Below are 10,869 nucleotides of genomic sequence, written 5' to 3'. Positions count from 1 at the left end.
TCACAAGTGGAAGAAGCACCACCTTACCATCAACAGGCCACGCACAGGAGCTCCTTGAAGATTTCTGACCAGGGAGTCAGAGAGATAGTCAGAAGAGGACTCAACCAGCCAAGGACCACCCTGAAAGTGCTCCAGAAAGACTTGGAGGCAGCAGGTACGATTGTTACAGAGAAAACAATAGGCAATGCACTCCACCGCACACTCAGCCCACAAGACTCCATTCCTCAAGAAAAGGCATGTTGAAGCTGGTTTAAAGTTTGCTAAACAGCATCTTGACAAGCCTGTAGAATACTGGGAGAATGTTGTCTGGTCAGATGAGACCAAAACTGAACTTTTGGGCTGTCATACTACAGACCATGTTTGGAGGAGAAATGGCTCTGCACATCAGCCAAAAAACACTACACCAAGAGTGAAGTTTGGAGGTGAAGCGTCATGGCATGGGGTTGTTTCTCATCTCATGGTGTTGGCAAACTTCATCTAACTGACGGAGCAATGAATGGAGCCATGTATGGGGAGGAGACGACAGGTGGAGGTTTAACAGAATAATGAGGAGAGGATCTTCATTGGGTGGAAAAGAGGGACCATTTAACAAGTTTTAGCAGAAAAAATGACGAGGAAAAAATCACTTCTGTATGAAAACCCTAAATCAAGGGGACCACAAAACATCACACACACACACACACACACACACACACACACACACACACACACACATGGATCCCCTCTGGTCAGCCTTTGAGGAAAGCTGAAAAACTTCATCCCTTGTGTTTTTCCAGCGTGTCGCTCTCTCCTGATAAGGACGGCGTGTATCCTGGAAGAGACGGAGGACGGCAGAGCCCAATCTTTATCTGAGGAGCGAGCGGATAAACTTAACCTCTGTCACGCCGTTATCAAACTCCGGTGAGCGCGACCATATTTTCTGTCCGTGGAAACATTTACCCCCTGGTCCCCTCTGAGCGCAGAGCTACTGTAGATCCTGAATCTCACATGTGGACAAATGTTCCCTCTGTAGCCCGCAGCGCTGTGCCGTAATAAATCCTCTAAATTACTCTTTGTTTGTTCTCAGGAAGAAACATGAAATTCTTCTTTTTGCAGTTTTACCCAACAGAGGAAGAGAGGATGGAGCCAGTTCATCAGAAACAGGAAGGATCACTGCAAAACAACGCGTTACAAAATAAACACAGGTTTAAATCTTAGTGGGAAGAGTTTAATTAGACTAAAGTCTTACTTCATGTTTAACCCTGAGGTGTGGATCCTTTAATACACTCTGACGCTCAGACGCTTCATTCAGGAGGAGAGGTGGAGGGTTAGTCCTTATTACATCAGCCCATCATTTAACACGGACAGAGTTGATTTAAAAGTCGCATTTCTCCCGTTTTACCAGAGATATAACAGTGATTAAAACATAAAAAATGCAAAGTGTTGGCGTTCCTGCTGCATGGATACGATCCAGGAGTCTGTGGACACGCTAACAGCTCTGACACGGCGCCACCTGGAGCTTAATGCTAAAACAAAGCCCCATTTTGCATTTCGTGGTGTTTACTTTGGCAAAAACCAGGTCAGATCCAAAATTACCATCGTTTGAAATTATTTTTAGAACAATGTCACAATGATTTTTTGTTTTATTTACTTATTTATTCCTGCACTACTTTTATGTACATCACTCTGTTTCAACTGAGGTTGTTTTAAAGTGCGTTATAAATAAAGTTGCGTTGAGAATAAAGTCGTAAACCTATGAGATTATTCTCAGAATCAGAAATGAGTTTAATTACAAAGTACGTTTGCACATACAAGGAATTTTACTTGGTTTGTTGGTGCAACAATTAACAAGAAAATAATACAGAATTACTTGCTGTACATTCTGTAAAATAGGACAGAATATAGAGAAAGTTAAGATAAAGAATATAAAAATATACAAAAAAATATAGAAAAATATAATAAATTAAAGAATATTAATAGAAAAACGAAATAACAATAATAATGAGAAAATAGAGGATACAAGGTGCAATTTAAAGTTCAGTTGGCGTCCGTCTTGTAGATTTATGACTTTAATCAAATAAATTTATAAGATTAATTTCATAAATTTACTTTTTTCTTTTCCCTTTAACCTCGGCTCTTATTCTTCCTGACGTATCTCACTATTCTCAAAAGAACTACAAAAGATCGTCAGCTGTCAATCATCGTTTAACATGATGTTAAATCCTGTTTTTAACCTCTAGTAACTAATTATAATAAAACTTTATCTTCAAATCCCCACAGCGTATAGATGGAGAAACATGACTTTCAGGTGTTTTTATCATTTAAAGTTTGACCACAGCCCATCTGGAACGACTGGGGAGATGGAGTTTTTGACCCATACTGCAGCCAGCCACCAGGGGGAGCAGTTTTTGTGGAGACCTCACTTTTAGCTGAGAGAGATGACGTCTATTTGCTTTACAGTCTATGATATAAACACATGAGTCCATGCTTGACTTAATCCTTGTTCCTCTACACGATCACTGCGTCCTCTCAGACGTCTGATCTGCGTTCTGATTGGCTGCAGGCTTCACCGTGACAACAGGAGCGTGCGAGGAGGATGAGAAATGGATTACCAAGTCTCTATAACAGAAGCGCAGTGGGAACAGAGCATCAGTCTGCTCTGATTGGAGCATTTGATGCTGATGTGACCAGTCACTCTGCACCTGTTCCCAGCAGAAAGCACATTACCAGTGTGCTTTACAAGCTGGCCGTGTGCTCGGCGCCGGGCTCTGAGCTAAATTACACGGGCTGAGCTGGAAACACAGCGAGCATCTCTGTGAGTCTGTCACCAGGCGGAGGTTTCATCTCCCAGTTATTGTGGAAACAGAGCGCTGAGTGGATGTTTGGGGAAGAAGTTGACTCCACAGCATCGTCATGAAAACGGCGAGGGTTAAGCGGCCTGGGCGGGGAAAACAGACGTTTACATTTGCATGAGCAGCAGATGCATTCCTCTGGCAGCAGAGCTGGAGCTGCTCGCCATTCACGGCACAGGGCCGGCGGACGCCGCGGCATCCTAATGTGGTCACCTCAGACGTATCGGAGCAGCTCCAGCCCCCGGGTCGGCGTCTCCGCGGGAATGAGAAGAATGTGTTTGTGAAAGCAAACATCTGACTCCTCTCTGGGGGAGGCTGCTTCATCTTTAACCTGTGAGGACAGGAATATGTCACCCACTGTTTCCAGAATAGCAAACCCTAAAGAAGCTAAAAATGCTAACAGGATCAGTGCAGGAAGGTGTGATTTCCAGCGTTTTTTATCAGCCTTCTTGACGAAATGATGCAACAGATGCATAAAAATTGTACAGCAGGTAAAATCCTGTTACTGTTCCTTAGATTGTTTCATATTTCTCCAAGTTGTGAAGCCAAGACTCTGAATTCTCATATCGACTTACCTAACAATGTGGCCAGATTTCACGTGGCACTCACCCATGCACCCACACAGGCACAGGGAAATAAACACACACCACACACAGAGCGCGCTTTCCAAGCCACGCTGCCAGCTCTCATTCAGCCGCTTTGCATCATACCCTGCACATTCCTGTAATTACATATATCTGAGGACGCTGGCTGCTGGAGATTTCTCCATTCTGGAAAAAGACGTCTTGATCCGCAGCCAATCGGGGAAACTCGTCTCTCTTCTCCTCTTTTGTAAAGTCTCTCGTCACTTTTACGGATCATTCAGATATTTCAGAAGTACAAGCTGCAAAATGTTGTGCGTATTCATGCTGTGCCAAGTTTCTGATGTGCTGTGCTGCGTGTTTGTTTATGTCTTGGAGACAGAATATGTGATTTATAGTTGGAGCGGTGGGGGTGGCAGCAAGGGAAGCTGTTATGTTCTTCCTTTGCTGCTTGTTGTGCGCAGCTGCTGTTCTCTCTGCAGCTCGCTGTACGTTCACCCCGATATGCACCCTCAGGCGGTACGCCTTTCATTATTTCTTTTGAAACTTTCATCTGAAGTCTCTGAGGGATTAGCCCTCTTGATTCCTGACACAGTCAATGAAAAACAAGCCTCATATAGAGGGAGGCTCACAGCCAGAGGAGCACAGCCCTCCCCTCGCCTCGCCTCCGAATGTGAAACTGTCAGATGGTTTACACCAGGAGAGGAGCTTCCTCTGGGTTTCATTCACCTTTTACACTTCCTGTGACTGTGGGCTCACAGATCACACACTGCTTACAGTACAGCCTCATTACAGAATGGAGGAAATTCATTAAAATTAAAATTAAAATCTTCACCTCCGCTCTGACTGGTCTCCTGCTGCTGAAAAACGTCCCCACAGCACGATGCTGACACCGCCATGCTTCACTGTAGGGATGGTACAGTCCAGGTGATGAGCCGAGCCTGGTTTCCTCCAAACCAGAGATGGACGAGTACCAATACCAGGTATCAGTATCAGGCCGATACCAGCCTTTTTCCAAGGTACTGGTGAAGGCTACAGATACCAGCAGAAGATACTCTGGGCAACAAGGTTATAATAGTTAACTGAAACAAAACCAAAAACGAAAACTTAAATATAAAATACATCGCAGTTAACTCAAACTAATAAAAACTAGAAAAGGAAACAAAAGCGACAAGTAAACTAAAACTGTATCTTGTGTTCACTAAACTAACTGAAACTAACTCAAATTAAAGACAAAATGTCCTTAGTTTTAGTTTCTGACAATATTAACAGCCTTTAGATTTAAATTAATCTGACACATTTCCCCAACCAGTTTTACGACAGTTTTCGGCAGTTGTCAGCGCCGTACGGCACCATCATAGAGACGTACTGGGACGTGCTTGTTTCCTGCACTGACTGGCTGTGCGCTGTGCTGCGACCAAACGTAGAGGAGCAACGAATCAGAGCATCTGTGATAGTTTAATTTCATCTGAGTCTGACTTTATTGTTACAGAGTCCAAGTTTCTAATTAATAAAGCTCAGATTATATTGTTTTATATAAATAATGTTTATATTATTTTTATTTAATTTATTTATCTTGACATTATTTTATATAATTTATGTTTATATCATTTTTTATTAATTATGTTAACATTATTTTTTATATAATTTATATGTATATTTTTTATCATTTGTGTCAACATTATTCTATATAATTTATGTTTATATTTTTATATTAAGTTTATATTATTATTTTTTTATATATGTTTATGTTTTTTTATATTAATTTATATTATTTCCTTGTGTTTAAGGCAGCAGCCAACAGTTCAGTATCAGCATTGACTGAGCAGTGAGCTCTATGTTGGACTGAAAATAAACAGTATGACAAAATATTTACTCTGATCTTTTTGAATCCTGCACCTGGTTAATAAGGTATGAAAAAAACTAAAACTAAACTAAAACTAAAACTAAACTAAAACTAAAACTAAACTAAAACTAAGCCTTGTTGCAAAAATCAAAACTAAATAAAAACTAGAATACCTGCTCTAAAACTAACTAAAACTAAACTGTAATGACAAATCTAAAACTATTATAACCTTGCTAGGCAATAAAACTTTTGTTGAGCAAGTCCTCCTCACCACTAGATGGTGCTAACTGCTGCAGTTTAACACCACAGCAAATGTTCGTCAGGTCCTGTTCAGACAACATGAATGAACCAGGGAGAGTTAACTGTTAAACTGTTTTATTTTGCTTTTCAGTTTACTTTAAAAATACTTAAACTCCGACAATTATAAGTTTCATTTTGCACTTTGAATATATTTTTTTAATATTTATCGAAAAAAAATTCTAAACTCAGAGAGAGTTGTTTGTGTTTTATTTGTGCTGTCTCTGATCAAAATGATCTGTGATTGTTAGTTGAAATTTTATGTATCCAAAGCACTGGTAGTATCGGTATTCGGTATTGATGAGTACTCAAAAGGGAGAACTGCAAAAAAAGTGGTATCGAACATCCGTACTCCAAACATGACGCCTGGCGTTCACTCCAGAGAGTTTAATCTTTGTCCAATCAGAGCAGAGGATTTCCTTCAGGGGCCTTTAGTCAGACTCCAGGTGGGCTAACCTGAGTGGCTTCCTCTGTGAGCTACATGTTAAGTGTTTTGGTTTTTCTTTAGAGTAAAAATAATATAGTTTACAGCAAAATAGATTTATTTTGTTATAAAGAAAGTTTATAAATGTGCAGTTATTACAAAAATCCTCGTTAAAGAAAGGACAAAGATGATGGTCAATGTAACTTTATGTTTCATGACAAGTTTATGGCTCTTTTCCACTTTCACGCCTTGGTCCCACTCTACTCTACTTTACTCTACTCTACTCGATTTGCAGTGCGTTTCCACCAGCCCAGTTCTTTGACCACCAGAGGGCGGGGTCACAATAAAACAGCTGGGCGACACCACATCCACGACATTTTGAGCGCGACACAACGATTCAGCAGAAATACGACTGAAAAGTACAGGAGAGTTTTGAAGCTGTACAACAGGATGAAACCAAGGACGAGAGCAATCGAGCTGCAAAGACGAGACATATGACGGTAAGCTAAAGGTTGCTAGCGTGCTAGCTCGTAATGAAGTCTTGTACTGCATTGTTTTTCAGATGATTCTCTCATCACAAAGTTTCGCTTTAAACCGTTGGTTTGGACGTTCACCTGAGCATCTGAGTGGTGGGACGAAATAGTTCCTGGTTTCAGGAAAACTTAAAGATGTCTGAAGAAACCCTTAATTTCATCTCGAGTAGACTACGTCCGATTATGGAGCGGTAAGACACTTCTTCCCTTCTTTAGTGTAGGACGATGTGTGAACAGTCATTAAATATCCAGATGAGGATTTTACAGATGCTTCTTCATAAAGCAGAGAAGAAACAGAGAATAATTCAAGACTGGAGTTAAACGTTTGAGTATGTAAATAAATTATAATCCAGTTAAATGGAGAAGGAGAAACTGTTGACTTGTTTCTCTGATCAAACAGCGATCTTCATACGAGGTCTGTCTCTTCTTCTTCTCCTGCGTCGGCTCAATCAGGGCCTGAATCTGCCGTCCACCTCCTCCCACACATTAAGAGTAACGATATGAAAAACTGTGTCAGGAAAGGTGTGCACTGCCGAGCAAACTGTGACTCATGTGAGCATCAATCCTGGAGGTTGGGGAAGGTGGCGATGCAGACGGACACGCAGAGAAACCAGCTTCACCTTCATGAAAACTGATCCAGCTGCGTGACCTGTGCAGAGACCAGCCCCAGGCAGACCAACGTGACGATGATGATCTTTGGATTATGACACGAGAAACTCTCGATCATGAAGCTGAAACAGCACAGATCCTGTTTCCTCTCTGCGTTTGTCTTTCCTCACTGTTCCTCTTTTCCTCCTCAACATGCAGCTAATTTCAGCTCGGCTCCTAAAACTCTCCGTACGCCACCTGCTCGGCACCAAATGGCACACACACAAAGTTAACGACTGGCTGCGTGGTGAACATAGTGGAGCGTTTAGCTGCTAAAGAGCCAGATATTTCCCCCGGGACCTCACAGAGACTAAAAACAGAGTGAATATTGGATCACCAGGTGGACGCGAGCGTGACTACAGCGAGATGAAAACGTTGCTCAGTCTCTGGATGTGTCTGACTTCTTCTGTGGTGTTTCTGAGTCTGGTTTGGTGTTAAACTCTGCGTGTCCTCGGTAAAGCGTCGGCCTGTGATTGTCAGCAGAATCAGCGTTAGCCTCACCCCGTGATGAAATGTTGCTCACGCTGTAGAAGCTGAGTTATTAAAGCGGCGTCCCCCTGAGGTTTACACGGCGTGTAATGACGCACTCCTCCTCGTCCTCCTTTCGGCTCACTTTTGTCAGCAGTTTCATTACTTTGCTCTTTGCTACGAAGCAGGTGGGGCTAATCTATCCGCTTTGCCCTTCAGTTATGGTTTACTGTCCAGGGTACTGGACACAAGTGTCTCCAATAATCCCTTAATTAGGCGATGATGGACTGTTCGTTTAGTATGCGAAGCTGCAGATCTTCCCGTGCATCGAGCGAGGCCTCTGCAGTCGTACGGAGGCCAACGCTAATGATCTCAGCAAGTGGCAGCAATCCATTGGAGCGCTGCAGCAAGTGCACATTAATCTTTGGGGTGATCCAGTTGATGAATGACCCCGGCCCAGAAGCCCTGGCAGATCCCACCTTAATTATGCTGAGGGAGCCACACCTGGGAGCCACCGCGGGGACGGCGTGCTAACTCAGGAGCACAGACTCTGGAGGAGGCCTCGCTGCGAGCAGCTCCGGGCTGTGACGCCTGGGGAGGAGTGAGCCTTCACAGCAGCTCCTCAGAGGACGGTACAGTCGGCGCTGACTTCCAAATCACACGCTGTAGAAAGGGCAAATGGATGTCATCAATCTGAGACAGCTCGCGCAGATGGGCCATCATAGAGCGGAGTGATTTTATGAGCCCGCTCCAAAAGAAACTCAGTCAAGATGCTGCTTTTTCTTCCTGTAACGGCGCCTCCTCCACCTGAACACCTCCTCCTCCACCTGAACACCTCCTCCTCCTCCTCCTCCCCTGTTATCAGGCTGCACCGCTCTGACACGTTTAAAGAGGAGAAAGGCTCAGCAGGGCCAGGCGTTGCATCACTGTGACATCAACGGCCTAAAGATAGCACGCCGACACGATGGAAGGATGAGGGAAGGAGGAAAAATGATCAAAACACACGAGTAAACAAAACGAAGAAGGAAAACAGGAGATCGTCTGCAAAAGGTTTGATTTTACATCAAATTTAACCTTCGAAATTAGTTTCCTCAGAAAATTAGTTTTACAGCAGGTCATTTGGCTGAAATTTCATTTTTATTTATTACAGAAACTTAACAGGCTCATCATTAATTTAGTACAAAATCACGTGTTGGGATTTTTATCTTTATTTATTAATTTTTTAAAACAATTTTTTATTTTATTTTGAAATAATAATATGATAAAGATAGACTTGCATAATTTTAAGGTGTGTTAATATCATGATAAATAAATAAACAAATAAATAGATAACTGAATAGATGAAAAAATAAATAACTCAATAAGTAGATGAATAAAAAATAAATAAATAAATAAATAAATGAAAAAACAAATAATTAAAATAAATAAATAAATAAATAACTGAATAAATGAATAATACATCATTAAATAAATAAATATACAAACAAATAAATAGATCAATAAAAAAATAATACATAAATAAATGAATAAATTAATAATAAATAAATAAATTAACAAATAGATTAAAAAATAAATAGATGAATAAAAACAAATGAATTAATTAATAAAAAGATAAATAAATGAATAGATGAATAAAAAATCTAAATAAATTAATAAAATCATTCAGAGTAGGAAAAGAAAAAAAGGAGTAAAGGAAAAAAAAAAACAAGGAAAAAAAAAGAAATAAAAACACAACTTTACTAAAACCACCCATTCCCTGGAGCTTCCACGGAGCTTAGTTAAAAGTGAGTGCCAAGTTTTACAACAGAGTCTTCGGCTCCATGGATTCTTGCTTTAGATAACTTCAAGTTCACAACGTCCAAATACCTCAGGACCAATGCTTGGGAGAATAGTGAGTGTTGGGGTTTCCTTCCTGTGGCGACTAGTTTTTTACCTGCCGTGATTCCTGCCAAAACGGCTCTTCTCTTCTCCAGGGACAAGCTCAATTTTGGGAAATTTTTCAAAGGAAATACAGCAGGCAAACAACACAGTGTAATAATAAACAGCTTACAGAGGTCAAAGGAAACCATCTTCTGGAATTTTTCAGCATTATTTGTTCAAATTAATATTTAAAACATGACAAAACTGTTTTAAAAACTATTTAAAAAACCTGAAAAAAACCCTCTAAATCAGCAATGGTTTGCTCCAAAGTCACATGACCCCAATCAGCTGAGGTCCCATCCTTTTTGGTGTGAACCTTGAAGAAAGTGTGTCATGTTTCAGCTCCTCCTCATCAATATTTCATCAGAATGATTGTCTGTACATGGGGCGCATTAACTGTTCATCAACTGTGTTACCAACATTTTCTGCTCTTCTTACTATAGATGTTATAAAGAGCAAACTGTGAAGAAAAGGAGCAGAAATATGAGCTGATGGAGGTCAGGTGGTGCCATGTTCTTTAACTAGATCAGGGGTCTTTTCTAAGTCACTCAGGAGCCACAAAATTTACTTTATCTTCACAATAAAAACTGTAAAGAGAATAAAATTCTTTGCAAAATTAAAATCTAGTGAATAATTATCAAAGCAAGAAGTTTCTTTAAATTTACAAAACTATAAATGTAATGTCTTTTTATTTTTCTGAAAAAATAAAAATAAAAAAAATACTAAATTAAAAAAAAAAAATATTTATATTTTTTTAATCATAAAATGTGCAAAAACAGAATAAAAAATATTTGCAAAAAATTAAAAAATACTAAACAATTCAATCGCTGTCGCACAGGAAGTGACGATTCTTTGGACCAATCAGCAGTCTGCAGTGTTGTAGCTCCACCTTCAGAGAGCGGATCGGTTCAGTCTGGCTCCCATACGAAAGGGTCCCAAAAAGTGGGACGGCTCGTCTCGATTATTTGGGGATCTGTCCCGGGATGAGTCAGTGGAGACACCACAAAATGTGTGCCGTACTGAGAGGAACCGAACCGGTCTGCTTGGTGGAAACGCAGCTTTAAAATCATATGGTACCATGTTTAGGTTCCTGAACCCATCCTTGTGACTGTGAGGGAGTGCAAGAGTCGGAGATTTTCCTGCATCCCAACATTACAAGGTTATATAATGAAGAATAAATATGTAAAATTGAATAAAAACTATATTTTATTATGAAACAAATTGATGTTTTTTGCCACATAAACACACAAAAGCACCAAAAATTGGCACCGTTGGGCACCCGTGCCAAAGGTTCCCATCCCTAATCACAGCTCGTCCTGAT

The sequence above is a fragment of the Halichoeres trimaculatus genome, unplaced genomic scaffold (genome assembly GCF_033239565.1).
Source record: "Halichoeres trimaculatus isolate MK-OKI-2021-1 unplaced genomic scaffold, fHalTri1.1 fHalTri1_scaffold_20, whole genome shotgun sequence".
In the NCBI taxonomy this organism is placed as follows: Eukaryota; Metazoa; Chordata; class Actinopteri; order Labriformes; family Labridae; genus Halichoeres; species Halichoeres trimaculatus.
Note: the sequence above shows the minus strand (reverse complement) of the source record.